General features: G+C 36.8%; 1 long non-coding RNA gene across 1 annotated transcript in view; it reads left to right on the forward strand.

The window, feature by feature from the left end:
- Nucleotides 1-2,439: 2,439 nt before the first annotated feature.
- Nucleotides 2,440-18,048, forward strand: part of LOC135968971 (uncharacterized) — a 154,804-nt gene continuing 139,195 nt past the window's right edge. Inside the window, exons 1-2 of the long non-coding RNA XR_010584021.1 lie at nt 2,440-2,582; nt 2,932-3,058. This is a non-coding gene — a long non-coding RNA (uncharacterized lncRNA). The remainder of the gene's footprint in view (nt 2,583-2,931; nt 3,059-18,048) is intronic.

Genomic DNA, 18,048 nt, shown 5'->3' on the forward strand with positions numbered 1-18,048 from the left:
GTTTTCTATGAGGGAGAATTCTTAATACCGTATGCCTTCTCTTGAAACTTCAAAGCTGGTGCTGATACCCTCTTGTTGTTTTTGGGTGGCACCCTAAAATACTCAAGTTTGTGTACTTTTTCCCAATCATGCAGAGTTAGGATGTCCGTCTGTACAAGCTGCTTGTAGTTGCCACCCACAAGGGTGTTTCTGATGAGTTGTCCTGGGTGAAAGAGTGAGGCACATTGAGCCTTTGAGGAGCCTGCTGGCCAGTTAGAAGTTCACAGGTGAGGTCTGCTAAGTGACTGATGGGTGGGCTTCCTGATGGAGTCTGTGGAGTGGTTAGTAGGGTCTGGAGTTTCACTTCTGTGCTCCCAGCCCTCTCAACCCCTCAGACATGTTGATTACTTCAGTACTTTGGGTAGGATGAGAAAAAAAAAGTGGGCCTCTTGAGCAATACCCCACATAGCTGAAGGAGTCAGATGCTCTGTCACTATGCTGTAACTTTCCCTTGTGGGAGAAACAGCAAACCAGTAGGGTGTCTCTCAGCATTAAGCGATGCTGTCTCAGGGGGTAGAAAATTCCTTTTCTGCCATCTTGCTAACATACTTTTCAGATGTTTTATTAAAAGTTTAGGCTGGGCGCAATGGCACACGCTTGTAATCCCAGCACTTTGGGAGGCCAAGGCAGGCGGATCACGAGGTCAGGAAATCGAGACCATGGTGAAACCCCGTTTCTACTAAAAATACAAAAAATTAGCTGGGCGCAGTGGCGGGCGCCTGTAGTCCCAGCTGTTCAGGAGGCTGAGACAGGAGAATGGCGTGGACCCGGGAGGCAGAGCTTGCAGTGAGCCGAGACAGTGCCACTGCACTGCAGCCTGGGTGACAGAGCGAGACTTGGTCTCAAAAAAAAAAAAAAAAAAAAAAAGTGTATTGATGAATAGGTACAGAAAATAAATGTACAACATGTATGTGAGATTCTCGTTCTGATGACATACATTTAAAAATATGTTATTTATTGCTTCAGGTATTACTTCAACAAATATTAAATGTCAAATTTGTTTGAGGCTTGAATCAAACATGCAGAATGCTGAGAATAAAGTGATAAGACATGCGTAATCCTTACCCTTGAGGAAACAAAATATGTTTCTTTTAGCTAGGCAGATGAAATTAGTAAAACCTGGGGCATAAGATGAGTTATACTGAAGAGTTTAGCCTTTTCCCAAAGACTCCGGAAAGCAGGTAGAGAATCTGGTTCATGGAATTACATGTTTATATAGCAAATATTACTCTGGTTTCAGGTAAAAATGAAGGAAGGGGAAAAAGAGTGAGAGTGAAGTGTGGAGATCAGAATGAAGTTGATACAGTCAGGCCAGGCGCAGTGGCTCACGCCTGTAATCCCAGCATTTTGGGAGGCTGAGGTGGGCAGATCATGAGGTCAGGAGATCGAGACCGTCCTGGCTAACACAGTGAAACCCTGTCTCTTTTAAAAATACAAAAAAATTAGTTGGGCGTGATGGCAGGTGCCTGTAGTCCCAGCTACTCTGGAAGCTGAGGCAGGAGAATGGTGTAAACCTGGGAAGCGGAGCTTGCAGTGAGCCAAGATCGTGCCACTGCACTCCAGCCTGGACGACGGAGCGAGACTCTGTCTCAAAAAAAAAAAAAAAAAAAAAAAAAATGAAGTTGATACAGTGAAAGGTGGGATATGATAGCTCCCAAATCACGGATCATGACTATGAATTAAGGAAACTAGATGAATTTTAGAAATCTTTATGATGTGAGCTTGCCTAATTTGGTTAGTAGATATTGCAGAGATAAGAAAGAAAAAAGAGATTAAAAAAAGTTTTGTAGCAAATTCATTGGGCACCCAACTTAAACATTTAACCAATTTTTCATATACAGTCTTGAAACAACCTAGAGATGGAAGTTTCACTTGTCAGTTCATGTATGTAGTATCATAATGGGTCAACTGATGTTATTGTGTTGATTTAGTATTTAATACTTTAAATAAGAAATAGGAGGCAATAGCTTGTATTGTCTCAACCTGCACAGAAAAGGTTTTGAAACCTAATATATTAGCTATTGCTTAAAACAATACATTATCTCATGTATTCTGTGTCATGAGTCGAGGAATAATTTAGTTAGCGTCCCGTTTAGAGTTTAACAAAGCTGCAATCAATATGTTAGCCAGAGTACTAGTCTCATCTAAGGCTCAACTGGAGAAGGAACTTCGTTTAAGCTCATGTGATTGTTGGCAAAATTCAGTCTTCTTGCAGGTTATCGCACTGAGCGTTATGACTTTTTTACCAGCTGCTGGACAGAGGCCACCCTCGGTTGTCATGTGGCCCTCTCCATATTCTAACTCACAAGATGCTCCGACCTCCCGCCTGGGCGCCCCAGTGGCGCGAACCAGAGTGCGCCTGCGCGCGGGCCACAAGGCGCTTGCAGCTGGGAGAAGCGCGGCCACACTGAGAGTCACGTGGTGCGGTATGCTGGGAAGCCGCCCCGCCTCTCCAAGACTTCCCTGGCGCGTCCCGCCCCGCCCCTTTCCCGGCGGGAAGGTCTGAGCCGCTCTGAACTGCGAACTGCGCAGGGTGGCCAGGGGTGAGTGTCCATGAGGGTCGTGCGTCGCGCAGACCAGGACGGGTCCACGCTGGGGCGCCGGCTGTCAGTATGCCTTGCAGGGACCAGGGGACAAAATGGCGGCGGGGTGCGCCTCTTTAACTTTCATAGTACTTTACCACTCTTAAAACTTGAAGTCAGTTTCAGACTTGTTTGTTTTTCACATTCTATTTATTTGAAACAAAAAGCAAGAAAACATACGGGAAATACACCAATGGCAGCTGGTTTCTTAAAAGCCAGCAAGGGAAATAATGTCTCCTAGGAAGACAGCTGTTAACAATCTTACATGTCATAATTACATATAGCATGCCACTTTTGTTGTATTCTGCAGGCTAGAACAAACTCACGAGTCTGACCTAAACTCAAAGGGAGAAGAGTATGCAAGAGCCAAAGCATGAGATGGAAACCATGGGGCCATCTTTGAGTCTGTCTGCCGCAGAAAGATGAACACAAATCCTGTGAGTCTCTAGATTATGTTTTTTCTATATACTCAAAGATTTAAGGATACAATGATACCTAAACCAAAACAATAGTGTATTATAAACATACCTTTCTTGTTTTAACCTGTCTTACATGTTTGCTTTTCAATATCTCAAAAGTTGTGTTTGTAGACTTCAAATAAGTAATTATCCAGATATACTTGACTCAGAAAATACAACATTATTTTCCAAAGCAGTGAAAATTGTGCTTTGCGGCTCTGGAGATACTACTTTGAGCAAAAAAAAAAAAAAAAAAAAAAAAAGCTTAGAAAAAAATGTGCCTACGTATCAGGGTGTCTTGTAATTCAATTGAAATTCTTAAAGCTTCTTTCTATTCTAATATTCTTTGTGTAATCCCTGATGAGTATTCTGTGTATATGGTAACACAAACAGGCTTAAATTTGGGACAATTTTAATACTGACTGGTAAGAAATTTATAGAAGAGATGAAAGAGCTGTTCTTACTGTTGCTTGTTCATCTTTTCTACTAAGTCTTATTGAGCAGAATGGTAAGAAAATAACTCCTAATACACATCACATAAGCAATGCATATAGACTACATGTATTGTCATTCATAAAATTTGTCTCTAACAACAACTATGTCAAAGCTATGAATGTTGCATCCCATTTAGTCTTCTGTAATGCTTTTCATTCCTTAATTCACTATTGGCCGTGTTCTTGCCTATCTAAGACCAATTACAAAAGATAGTTTACTTTCATTTTTTTCTCCCGTTGCCATAGTTTCATATCAGTTAGGTAGAGCAGCAACTCCCAAGTGTTCCTATAATTATTTAGCGCAGAATTCTGAGTATCTGAAAATGCAAAATCCTGCAATACTGTCCAATTGTTTGTTTAATCACAGATATATGAAAGAATTAAAAAACCTGCAATGGTATGGCTAGCATGAGTACTCCAAAATAAATTAGGCATGACTGTTGCCATCAAGGGGCATGCAATCTATTTTGATAAATATATCTATGAAACAATGCCTCATGTTCTAAGTGCTGTGAGACTAACAATAACAGAAGAGCAATGGTAAAACTACTAACAACTTTAGTATCAGGAACGGTATATCATTTTTACATGAATCATCTAGTTTAAAATTAGTCCCATTTCTGTGAGGATGAGTTCATTTTATTTTTTTTATTGTGAGTATTAAAAATTAACACAATTTTAGTGTCTTAAAACAGTATAAATGTATTATGTTACAGTTCTGTAGATCCAGGTCTAGCACCAGTTTTAGTGGGCTAAAATTGAGGTGTGGCCAGGGCTGTGTTTCTCTCTGGAGGCCCTGGGAGACAATGTCTTTCTTTGCTCATTTAGATTTTTGGCAGAATTCGGTTATATGTGGTTGTAGGACTGAGGTCTTCATTTCCTTGCTTCTAGGAGCTACCCACATTCTATGACTCATGGTCTCTCTCCATCTTTAAAGCCACCCAGAGTTGGTCAGGTCCTTGTGTTGCATCTGACATATTCATCTACCTTGTTCTTCTACTTTTAGAAACCCATGTGATTAGGTTGGACCTACTTTAGTAGTCAAAGATAATCTAATCTCAGGAAGATTTACTCTTGTCTACACAGTTCCTTTTGTGGTATAAGGCAATATATTCACAGAAAATTAGGGTGTGGACATCTTTGGTGCCCGCTATCTACCAACACAGCAATCGTTGTAGCCGTTTAAAAGATGAGAAAAGTCATTTCCAAAGCTACAAAGGACATTATTTAGACCCAGGGTGTATAATCTGTTTCAAGGCAATAATTAGAATCCATGAGTAGAGTAGAGACACAGAGGTGGGGCTCTATGTGGTTGGGGTTGCTTATATTCTTCAAAGTTTAGTGATCACCATTTTTTGTTTTTGCAGTAAAAGTCCTAGAAATGGACTGAAGGATATTTTATCCTCAACTAAGGGTGCAGGTTTATACATGGGTGGATAAACACTAGTCAAATTTCTCTGTTTATATGTTCCCCAAAATCTGGTCTATGGTCCATGCTATCATATTAATATATGTGTGCAATGACCTTTTCACATATTCAGACTCATCCATACCTTACTATTGCGTTTAAGTATAATAGCAGGTATTTAATCTAATTTCTGTATACGAATGTCCTGAACAAACTGGTTTTTCAGTGTTTTTTTCTGTTATCTGTTGACTTGTGCCTTAGATGCTTTTCCTTTTTCCTGCCTTTGCCCTTCCATTTACACCAGCTGAGTTACATGCTTGTCAAGAATTGGTTCTGTTCCCTTCAAAACTGCTTATGCTACCTGTAGTGGTTACGTGTTTTAATTAAATACCAAAAATATGATTAAATGAGTTTAAAGTAGAGGAAGTTTGTGGTTCAATTTAAAATGAAATTAGAAGCTTCCAAGAGACTCTAAAGAGTAGATTTAAAATCTCACCATATTAGGTGTTTACACTATAACTGTAGGAGACCAGAAAAATATTTGGACAAATTTAGCCCTGAGAATGACCCCAAAAACGGCTGATTTCACACACGGTTTGAAATGATGTAGAACTGGGACTCTAAAAAGATGCGTTATGCATTATTTGGATCTTGAGAAAATTACGGAGAGACAGTATTGGATCACAGTCACAGAAAGACCTTATAGATTTTTCCAAACACTGTTGGGGATAAATATATACATTTATGAGTTTGAAGTTAAAATATTAAGTTGATATCATTATGGTTCAGGTTTTAGTTAAATTTTAATTGACATATATAATTTACATACTAAAAAATCACCCTTTAAAGTATACAGTTTATTTTTAATATATTTATAAAGCTGTCAACTACTATTAGAAGAGCTACTCCTTGCTCCCCTCCTCCAGCTACTGGCAACCACTAATCTACTTTCTGTCTCAATGGGATTTTATTTTCTGGGCATTTCATATAAATTGAATCACACAATATGTAGCCTTTTGTGGTTGGCTTCTTTCACTTAGCATGTTTTCAAGGTTTGTGCACGTTCTTGCATGAATCAGTAGTGCATTCCTTTTTATAGCTGAATAATATTTAATTTATGGATATAACAAATTTTGTTTATTCATCAGTTGATAGACGTGGAATTTTTCACTTTTTGGCAATTATGGACAATGCTGTGAGGAACATTCATGTACGAGCTTTTGCATGGACAAATATTTTCAGTTCTCTTGGGGGCATACCTAGGAGTAAAATAGCTGAGTGATACGGCAATTCCATATTTAACTTTCTAAAGCAATATCTGCTTTCCAGAGGAGAATTGCACCATTTTACATTTTCACAAGCTACATATGAGGGATCTGATTTCTCTACATCCTTGCCAACACTTTTTATTTTCTGCCTTTTAAAATTATAGCCATTCTAGGGCAATTAGGCAAGAGAAAGAAATCAAGGGTACTCAGTTAGGAAAAGAAGAAGTCAAATTGTCCCTGTTTGCAGATGACATGATTGTATATTTAGAAAACCCCATTGTCTCAGCCCAAAATCTCCTTAAGCTGATAAGCAACTTCAGCAAAGTCTCAGGATACAAAATTAATGTGCAAAAATCACAAGCATTCTTATACACCAGTAACAGACAAACAGAGAGCCAAACCAGGAATGAACTTCCATTCACAATTGCTTCAAAGAGAATAAAATACCTAGGAATCCAACTTACAAGGGATGTAAAGGACCTCTTCAAGGAGAACTACAAACCACTGCTCAGTGAAATCAAAGAGGACACAAACAAATGGAAGAACATACCATGCTCATGGATAGGAAGAATCAATATCGTGAAAATGGCCATACTGCCCAAGGTAATTTATAGATTCAATGCCATCCCCATCAAGCTACCAATGAGTTTCTTCACAGAATTGGAAAAAACTGCTTTAAAGTTCATATGGAACCAAAAAAGAGCCCACGTCTCCAAGACAATCCTAAGTCAAAAGAACAAAGCTGGAGGCATCACACTACCTGACTTCAAACTATACTACAAGGCTACAGTAACCAAAACAGCATGGTACTGGTACCAAAACAGAGATATAGACCAATGGAACAGAACAGAGTCCTCAGAAATAATACCACACATCTACAGCCATCTGATCTTTGACAAACCTGAGAGAAACAAGAAATGGGGAAAGGATTCCCTATTTAATAAATGGTGCTGGGAAAATTGGCTAGCCATAAGTAGAAAGCTGAAACTGGATCCTTTCCTTACTCCTTATACGAAAATTAATTCAAGATGGATTAGAGACTTAAATGTTAGACCTAATACCATAAAAATCCTAGAGGAAAACCTAGGTAGTACCATTCAGGACATAGGCATGGGCAAAGACTTCATGTCTAAAACACCAAAAGCAACAGCAGCAAAAGCCAAAATTGACAAATGGGATCTCATTAAACTAAAGAGCTTCTGCACAGCAAAAGAAACTACCATCAGAGTGAACAGGCAACCTACAGAATGGGAGAAAATTTTTGCAATCTACTCATCTGACAAAGGGCTAATATCCAGAACCTACAAAGAACTCAAACCAATTTACAAGAAAAAAACAAACAACCTCATCAAAAAGTGGGCAAAGGATATGAACAGACATTTCTCAAAAGAAGACATTCATACAGCCAACAGACACATGAAAAAATGCTCATCATCACTGGCCATCAGGGAAATGCAAATCAAAACCACAATGAGATACCATCTCACACCAGTTAGAATGGCGATCATTAAAAAGTCAGGAAACAACAGGTGCTGGAGAGGATGTGGAGAAATAGGAACACTTTTACACTGTTGATGGGATTGTAAACTAGTTCAACCATTATGGAAAACAGTATGGCGATTCCTCAAGGATCTAGAACTAGATGTACCATATGACCCAGCCATCCTATTACTCGGGATATACCCAAAGGATTATAAATTATGCTGCTATAAAGACACATGTACACGTATGTTTATTGCAGCACTATTCACAATAGCAAAGACTTGGAATCAACCCAAATGTCCATCAGTGACAGATTGGATTAAGAAAATGTGGCACATATACACCATGGAATACTATGCGGCCATAAAAAAGGATGAGTTTGTGTCCTTTGTAGGGACATGGATGCAGCTGGAAACCATCATTCTCAGCAAACTATCACAAGAACAGAAAACCAAACACCGCATGTTCTCACTCATAGGTGGGAACTGAACAATGAGATCACTTGGACTCAGGAAGGGGAACATCACACACCGGGGCCTATCATGGGGAAGGGGGAGGGGGGAGGGATTGCATTGAGAGTTATACCTGATGTAAATGACGAGTTGATGGGTGCAGCACACCAACATGGCACAAGTATACATATGTAACAAACCTGCACGTTATGCACATGTACCCTACAACTTAAAGTATAATAATAATAAATAAATTAAAAAAAATAAAATTATAGCCATTTAGGAGAACATCTAGTGGTATGTCATTGAGGTTTTAACTTGCATTTCACTGATGACTCTTGATTTTGAAGATTTTTAAACATTAGTCACATATATGTCTTATTTGAAGAAATGTCTACGAAATCCGTTGCTTCTCCTTGTTTTTGTACCATTTTGGATGTTCTTTTGTACTTTTAATTGACAAATATAGCATATATATTTATTGTGTACCATATGATGTTTTGAAATACATTTATGTTGTAGAATGGCTTAAAATGTTCTTAAATGGAATGAGTTGCATTGGGAAAAAATGAGTTGTCAGTTAACAGATTAAGCACATGCTGGATGAGCATCTATATGGCCTTTACATGTATATATAGAGAGTGATTCATGATTGTCCAACAATGTGTATGTAAGTTGCATGAGCTATGAGATGATGACACACATGTCTTGTCAAACCCTGATTCATTGAAGATATAAATCTCCTTGTAAAAGTCCTGTGCCCATTTTTAATTATCTCATTTTGTGTGTTATCTTTTCACTGTTTTGATAATATCCTTTAAAATACAAAAGTTTTGAAGTTTGTAAAGTTTAATTTGTCTGTTTTTCTTTGGTTGCTTGTGCTTTTGCTGTCAAATGTAGGTAAACCATTGCTTAATCCAAGGTCACCAAAATATACAATTATGTTTTTAAGCAGTTTACAGTTTTTACTCTTATATTTAGGATTTGGGTTTTTGATTCACTTGAGTTAATTTTTATAGATGATGGTACAGCACAAGCAAGCCTCAACTTTTGGGTTCAGTCCAGAAGGGTTCTTGGCTTTGCACAGGAAAGAATTCAAGGGTGAGCCAGTGCTGTTAGCCATCTCTTAGAACTGTAGGTACTGTTCTTTGTAGAACAGGCCTAACTCATAGGCAGGGGGCCCAGAGTCACCAACTTATGGGCTCTTTTACAAACTGTATTTATACTCCCTTACATTCGCTTTCAATTACATGGATGGGTGAGTCAATTCAAATTGGGGGGGGAAGTTTATTTATAACTTTCTAGGAAAGGGGTGGTAACTTCTGGGTAGTTGCCTTGGCACTTGTAAACTGTTATGGCGTTGGTGGGAGTATCCCAGTCCAATGAGCAATGAGGGCAACTAGGGATCGCTTTCATCGCCCTCTGCTGGTTCCTGCTAATTTCTTCACTTTATCCTGTTTGGGCCAGATCTTGTTTTGGTCAGCAGGGTTGTGACCAGAAAACAAGTCGTGGCAGTCTGTTACCACAATATAACGTAGAGTTCCAAAATCTTTTTCTTTTTTTTTTCCATGTTGATATCCAATTATCCCAGCCCATTTATAAAACAGATTACTCTTCTCTAGTTGAAGTTTTGACATCTTTGTTGAAAATTAACTGATCATGAATGTATGTCTTTATTTCAGAATTCTCATTTCTGTTCCATAGATCTGTATGTCTGTCCTCATGCTGGTACAAAACAGTCTCGATTACTGTAGCTGTGTAGTAAGTTTTGAAATTGGAAAGTGTGAGTCCTCTGACCTTGTTCTTCATTTTCAGTACTACTGTGACTATTCAGGGTGCCTTGCATTTCCATTTAAATTTTAAATCGCCTTATTTTGCATAAAGGCAACTGAGATTTTCATAGTGATTCCATTGAATCTGTAGATCATTTTTGAAAATATTTCCGTCTTTAAAAGATTGTCTTCCAGTCTATAAATGTGAGATGTCTTTACATTTATTTATATTTTTGTAAATTTCTTTCAGATTTTTGCAGTTTTGAGTATGCTCATCTTACACTTTTTGGTTATGTTTATTCCTAGGTGTGCCATTCATGTTGTGCTAGTGAAAATGGAATTGATTTCTTAAATTCATGTCCAGATTGTTTATTGCTAGTCTGTAGAAATATAACTGATTTTTATATCTTGATTTTGTATCCTTCAAACATTAGAAACCGAGTTTCTAATAACTCAGTTATAGCCTCTAATTTTTTATAGATTCCTTAGGATTTTCTCTGTGCAAGATCATATCAATTGCAAATAGAGGTAGTTTCATTCTTCCTTTCCAATATGATTACCTTGTTTCTTTTTCTTGCCTAAGTGCCATAACTGGATCCTGTAGTACCGTGTTGAATATAAGGGATGAAAACTGACATTCTTGTCTTGTTCCTGATATTAGGAAGAAAACTTTCAGTCACTAATCACTAAGAATGAAGATAGCATTGAGCTTTTCATAGATGTCCTTTGTCAGGCTCCTTCCTATTGCCAATAGGTTTTCCTTTTTAATTGTGGAAGGGTTTGAATTTTGTCATATGTTTATTTTCTGTCTACTGGGATGGTCACGTGTTTTTCATCCTATGGTATTTGTTGATTTTTATATGATATGCCAACTATGCATTCCTCAAGAGAAATCCCACTCATCCATTGTGTATAATCCTTCACATGTTACATGTGTACTAGTATTTTGATGAGAATTTTTGCAACAGTGTTCATGAGGGAAATTGGTGCGGTGGTGTGTGTGTGTGTGTGTGTGTGTTGGGGGATGTCTTTGATTTTGTTTTCAGAATAATACTGGCCTCATAGAATGAGTTGTGAAGTGTCTCTCCTCTCTTTCCTCTTCTGTTTTTTTGGAGGAGTCTGTAGAAGATTGTTGTTGATTCTTCTTCAAACATTTGGTATAATTCACCAGTGAAGCCATCTGGTCCTGTACTTTTTCTTATAGGAAGTTTTTCACTATTAATTCAGTCTTTTTTCTTCTTATAGGTCTATTCCAATTTTCTAATTTTTTTCCTGTTTCTTTTTTTGAGTCTGTTGTTTCTGTCGTTCTGAGGATTTGACCATTTCATTTAGGTTATCTTAATTTGTTGGTATATGATTGTTTATAGCATTTCTTTATAATACTTTTAATTTCTAAGATACATAAAATATAAGTAAAAATACCTCCTCTTTTATTTCTGATTTTAGTAACTTGCATCTTCTATCTTTGTTTCTTTATCAGTCTTACAGGTTGTCAATTTGGTTTGATCTCGTCAAAGAACCTACTTTTGGTTTGGTTATTTGATCTTTTCAAAAAACCTGCTTTTGGTTTTGGTTACTTTCCCTACTCTTTTTCATTTATTACCACTGTAATCTTTATTTTTTCCTTCTGTTTGCTTTGGCTTTAGTTTCCTCTTCTTACTCTAGTTACTTAAGAAGTTGCAAAGATAGGTTATTAGTCTGAAAACGTCTTATTTTTTTAAGAGAAGGTTAGAGCTATAAATTTACCTTTAAGTACTGTTTTAGGTGCATTTCATGTATTTTAATATGTTGTGTTTTCCTTCACTTATTTCCAAGTCTTTTCAAATTTACCTGGGATTTCTTCTTGACCTATTGGTTATTTAATAGTGTATTATTGATGTCCACATTTTTGTGAGTTTTCCATATTTCATTGTTACTGATTTCTAATATAATTGCATTATGGCCAGAAAACATACTTTGTATGATTTGAATATTTTTAAGTTTATTGGGCTTTGTTTTAAGGACTACCATAGGGCCTAATCTGTAGTCTGTTCTGTTGGGTGGAGTATTTTATAGATGTTAGTTCTAGTTCATTTATAGTGCTGTTCAAATGTTGAATTTCCTTCTTGAATTTCTTTCCAGTTTTTTATTTATTGTTTAAAAGGGGATTGATTTTTGCAGCTGCTAAGGTTGACGTGCCTCTCCTTCAAATCTGCAGTTTTTCTTTATGAATATTGAGCTCTATTGTTGGATTATAATATATTTTAAATTGTTATATTTTCTAGATGAATTAACCTCTTATTATAAAATCACCTTTGTATCTAACAACAATATTTTGCCTTATAGTCTATATTGTCTGATATTAGTATAGCCACACCAGTTCTCTTACTATTGTTTACATAGTATATCTCTTTCCATCCTTTTAATTTTAACCTGTTTGTGTCTTTGAATACAAAGTGTACCTTTGTAGATAGGTTATAGTTGACTTGTGTTTAGTTGACTTGTGTATAGTTGTGTTTAGTTGACTTGTGTTTTAGTTGACTTGTGTATAGTTGTGTTTAGTTGACTTGTGTATAGTTGACCATTCTTCCAATCTCTACTTTTAATTCGAGTGCTTAGTCCATTATTATGTAATGCATTTACTGATAAGATAGGACTCACATCCACCATATTTGTGTTTATTTTATGTACTTCTTATGCATTTTTGAATTCTATTAAATTACTGTCTTTTGTTAGGTACTTCTAGCATATCATTTAATTCATTTGTCATTTCTTTTAATATGATTTTGAGTTTTTTTAGTGATTGGTCTGAGGATCACAATTAACATTTAACTTATAAAAATCTAGTTGAGATAATATCAACCTAATTTCAATAGTATACAAGGAGTTTGCTCTCATAAAGCTCATTCCCTACTGTTTCAGTGTACCATTTTGTCACACAAATTGTACCTTTATATATTGTATGTCCATCAACATAGACTTATAAATACTGTTTTATACAGTTGAGGAAAAAATTAGTTAATAACAAAAAATACATTTATATTCCGTTTTCTATTTACCTGTAAAGTTACTTTTCCGATGCTTTTCTTTCTTTGAATTCAAGTTATTGTCTAGCCTCCTTTTATTTCAGCATGAAAGAATCTCCATTTAATTTCTTGTAGAGAATTTCTGCTAGTGATTTTTATGGTTTTCTTCTTGCCCATTTAAAATAAATGATATATTTTTTCATTGACAGACTTTCCTGCCACTTCTTTATATTACCTTGCCACTCATCTGTTCATCAACCCTGGACATTTGTCTTGTAAGGTTTTCCATAGTATAGACTTTACTTGTTATGTGCTAATGGTGTGGTTTAACGTGTTCTTTGTCCTTGCTATTTCTTTAAATACTTGGTGCTGGATCTCAGGCTACAGCAGGCTCATGTTCCTTCCGTTCCATTGGAAAGACTGTAGGTGGTATTGTATTTTTTTTTTTTTTTTTCTTTTTTGAGATGGAGTCTTGCTCATCGCCCAGGCTGGAGTGCAGTGGCGCGATCTCAGCTCACTGCAAGCTCTGCCTCCCGGGTTCACGCCATTCTCCTGTCTCAGCCTCCCAAGTAGATGAGACTACAGGTGCCTGCCACCACACCCGGCTAATTTTTTGTAGTTTTAGCAGAGACGGGGTTTCACCATGTTAGGCAGAATGGTCTCGATCTCCTGACCTCATGATCCGCCCGCCTCGGCCTCCCAAAGTGCTGGGATTACAGGCGTGAGCCACTGCGCCCGGCCGGTATTGTATTCTTTAATCAGGAGGTACGTGATGTCTAGTTGCCTCACTCTTTGTTATATTAGCAGCAAAATGTTCAATGATTAGATTCATTAATTAGCTATTTTTGAAAAATTAGAGCATTTAAGTTCTGTCAGTTCTGTCAGCTTTTTTTTTCTTTTTTTTTTTTTATTATACTTTAAGTTCTAGGGTACATATGCACAATGTGCAGTTTTGTTACATATGTATACTTGTGCCATGTTGGTGTGCTGCACCCATCAACTCATCAGCATCCATCATCTCGTCATTTACATCAGGTATAATTCCCATGCCATCGCTCCCCACCACAATCCCCATAATAGGCCCCGGTGTGTGATGTTCCCCTTCCCGAATCCAAGTGATCTCATTGTTCAGTTCCCACCTATGAGTGAGAACATGCAGTGTTTGGTTTTCTGTTCTTGCGATAGTTTGCTGAGAATGATGGTTTCCGGCTGCATCCATGTTCCTACAAAGAACACACACTCATCCTTTTTTATGGCTGCTTAGTGTTCCATGGTGTATATGTGCCACATTTTCTTAATCCAGTGTGTCACTGATGGACATTTGGGTTGATTCCAAGTCTTTGCTATTGTGAATAGTGCCGCAATAAACATACGTGTGCATGTGTCTTTATAGCAGCATGATTTATAATCCTTTGGGTATATACCCCGTAAGGGGATGGCTGGGTCAAATGGTATTTCTAGTTCTAGATCCTTGAGGAATCGCCATACTGTTTTCCACAATGGTTGAACTAGTTTACAATCCCACCAACAGTGTAAAAGTGGTCCTATTTCTCCACATCCTCTCCAGCACAAGAACTCAAACAAATTTACAAGAAAAAAACAAACAATCCCATCAAAAAGTGGGCAAAGGATATGAACAGACATTTCTCAAAAGAAGACATTCATACAGCCAACAGACACATGAAAAAATGCTCGGCATCACTGGCCATCAGAGAAATGCAAATCAAAACTACAATGAGATACCATCTCACACCAGTTAGAAGAGTTTTTTTTTTTCTTTTTAATTTGCTGTGATGTTTTATAAGGAGACATTTCTTATGGGCTACTCTTTTGTTAATTACCTAGTGGTACTTCCTATAGACAAGGCAGGATAAATGCTTGATACTTTCCCTTTATTTACCGTTTTTAATGATATGATTCAGTTTCCTCTTGTCCTCCAAAGAATATTCTTTTTCTTAAATTTGTTCGCTTGATACTATGTTGTTGTTGTTATTTTTTGGTACTCTTTTGGAAACCAGAAATATAAAATTGGACAGAATGAGAGTCCATGCCTTTGAAACCCCCCAACCTATTTTCAGATTAAGCCATGTTTTGAGGCGATTTAGGAAAAATTACATAAAAATGGGATCTTCCCTTTGATTGTATAAAAACTTTGACCCTCCTGTACACATCTCCGGAATTCAGAAGTACTGAACAATTCCAGTAATCAACAGCATTTGTAAGCACTAGAAAGGAATCAGGTCATAGAACTTAGAATAGAGATAGGACAGACAATAAGCCAAAAAATTCATTTATAAATACACAAATATCCAAATATTATAGATGTTCTGAATACATCAAATGTAGTGCAATGAGTAAATCTAATAAAGAACAACTTATTGAAACAGAATGGTGATTTGAAAAAATCAAATTTTAAATTGGGTCTGGAAGAATGAGTGGAAGTCAACCCAAGCAAAGACAAGGGAAAAAACTTTCAGGCCCCAAGGGCAACACATGTGGAGGGAGTTGAGGCATGAAATAACTTGGTGTAATTTAGGCAAAGACAGGAGGCTTCCCCTGAGAATGTCACTTAACTTGACCTGGGAACTGCCAGGTACAACTTGAGATGCGATAATAACATTGTTTCTTCCCAGTTTACAAATTAATTTTTTTCTAAACATGAACTTACTACTAATCAATGGGAGTAAAGAAAATAACTGATGTTAACCTTTGGTTGGTTGTTTGTTTGTTTTCAGAGATAGGGTCTCACTCTGTTGCCTAGGCTGGTTTTAAACTCCTGGGCTCAAGCAATCCTCCCATCTCAACCTCCCAAAATGTTGGGATTACAGGTATGAGCCTGTATCTGTTTCAGCTGCATCTATTTCTATGTAATTTTGTGTATGATATGAGATAAGAAACAAAGTTCTTCTATTTTTCATTTGGACATCTAATTGTTTTCGTTGGATTTGTTGAAAAGAAAACCTTTTCCCTATTGAATTATCTTGGCAACTCTGTTGAAAATCGATTATTATACCCATGGACATATTTCTAGACACTTTCTTTTCTTTCTTCCTTTATTTATTTACTTGAGACGGGGTCTCGCTCTGTCGCCCAGTCTGGAGCTCAGTGGTGCGGTCTCGGTTCACTGCAACCCTGCCCAGGCAACAAATTCTTATTGTTTTGTCAAGCTGCCCTACTTAGTATTAGATTTACAACAAGTTTCCAAATCTCCAAGTACAAAAACATTTGTTTGACTACCAGATAGTCAAAGTTTTCCTCAGATTCTTTGAAATCAGAGGAAATCAGTTTCTGAAATATTTCCAGTAACTGATAAGTGTGGACTAGTTCATGCACTGAAGGCAAGGTCTCTTTCATTCCTGGAGTTTCTAGGGTGGAAAAAAGAATGGTTTACTCCATTCAGTGCCTCAGATACAGTGTCCACTACCCTTTCTATTGCAGTTTTTAAACCAAATCAATTGATTAATTTACATAAAATAAAATTCATCGATTTTAAATATACTGTTAGATGAATTTTGACAAATACATACACCCTTGAAGCCATTATCATGATCAAAATGTAGAACATGTCTGTCACCCCCAAATGTTCCATTATGCCTTTTAAAAGTCACCACCCTCGACTCCAGGCAAGCACTGATCTTGCTGTCACTACAGGTTAGTTTATCTTATTCTAGATTTTTATATAGATAGAAGTATAAGCTATCGACTTTTAGTGTAGGTTTTCTTTTTTCCAGCAGAATGTTTTTGAGATTGGTTCATGTTCTCATGTATCCGTAGTCCATTCTTTATTGCTAAGTAAAAGTATGTTCTATTGTTTTGATATACTAGTATTTATTTATTCGCCATTTGGTCAACTTTTGGAGTATTTCTGATTTTGGTCTATTATACATAAAGGTGCTGTAGACAATTATGTGGAAATCCTTGTGTGGACATAAGTTTTCATTTTTTCCTGGGTAGATTTCTAGAGGTAAAACTGATGAGGCATTTATACATATAGTAAACATATGTATAAGAAACTGCCAGTCTGGTTTTCAGAGTAGTTCTCCAGTTTTGCATCCCCATAAAACATGTAGAAGATTTCCATTTGCTCTGCGTGCTTCTGAACACTCGAAATTGCCAGACTTCTGAGTTTCAGGTATCTTAGAGAAATCTCATTATGCTAACATGCATTTTCTTGATGATTACAGATATTGATCATATTCATGTGTATTGGTCATTTATAAATCTTCTTTTGTAAATTATTTGATCAAACAAGTTGCACATTTTAAAGTTAGGTAGTTTGCTTTGTTACTGAGTTACAGTGGTCAGGATTATTAATCTATTCTTGATGTGCCCAATTATGTAATGCATCATCTATTCTTGATATGAAATCTAATGATATATAAATCTACTTTATAATGTAATTTATAATCTATTCCTGATATACCCAATTACGTAATTTTTACTGTCTTATTGAAGTTTAGACTTACACAATTTTGATAAAATCTAATTTTTTATTTTGTAATTCATTTACTTATTTATGCTTTTCAAATATCAGATTTTTAAAATGATTTGTGTTCTATTTAGAAATCATTGCATTCATGAATGTTGTGAGGATATTATATAATCTTTTCTAGAAGTTACATTTATACTTTACCTTTCAGTGTTTCAACTGCATCTATTTTTATGTAATTTGGTGTATGGTATGAGATAAGAAACAAAGTTCTTCTATTTTTCATTTGGACATCTAATTGTTTTCATTGGATTTGTTGAAAAGAAAACCTTTTCCCTATTGAATTATCTTGGCAACTCTGTTGAAAATCGGTTATTATACCCATGGGCATATTTCTAGACACTTTCTTTTCTTTCTTCCTTTGTTTATTTATTTGAGACGGGGTCTCGCTCTGTCGCCCAGTCTGGAGTGCAGTGGTGCAGTGTTGGCTCACTGCAACCTCCCCATCACAGGTTCCAACGATTCTCCTGCCTCAGCCTTCTGAGTAGCTGGGACTACAGGTGCATGCCCCCGCACCCAGCTATTTTATGTATTTTTTGTAAAGGTAGGGTTTCACCGTGTTGGCCTGGCTATTCTCGAACTCCTGACCTCGGGTTATC

Source organism: Macaca fascicularis, chromosome 20, assembly GCF_037993035.2.
Source record: "Macaca fascicularis isolate 582-1 chromosome 20, T2T-MFA8v1.1".
In the NCBI taxonomy this organism is placed as follows: domain Eukaryota; kingdom Metazoa; phylum Chordata; class Mammalia; order Primates; family Cercopithecidae; genus Macaca; species Macaca fascicularis.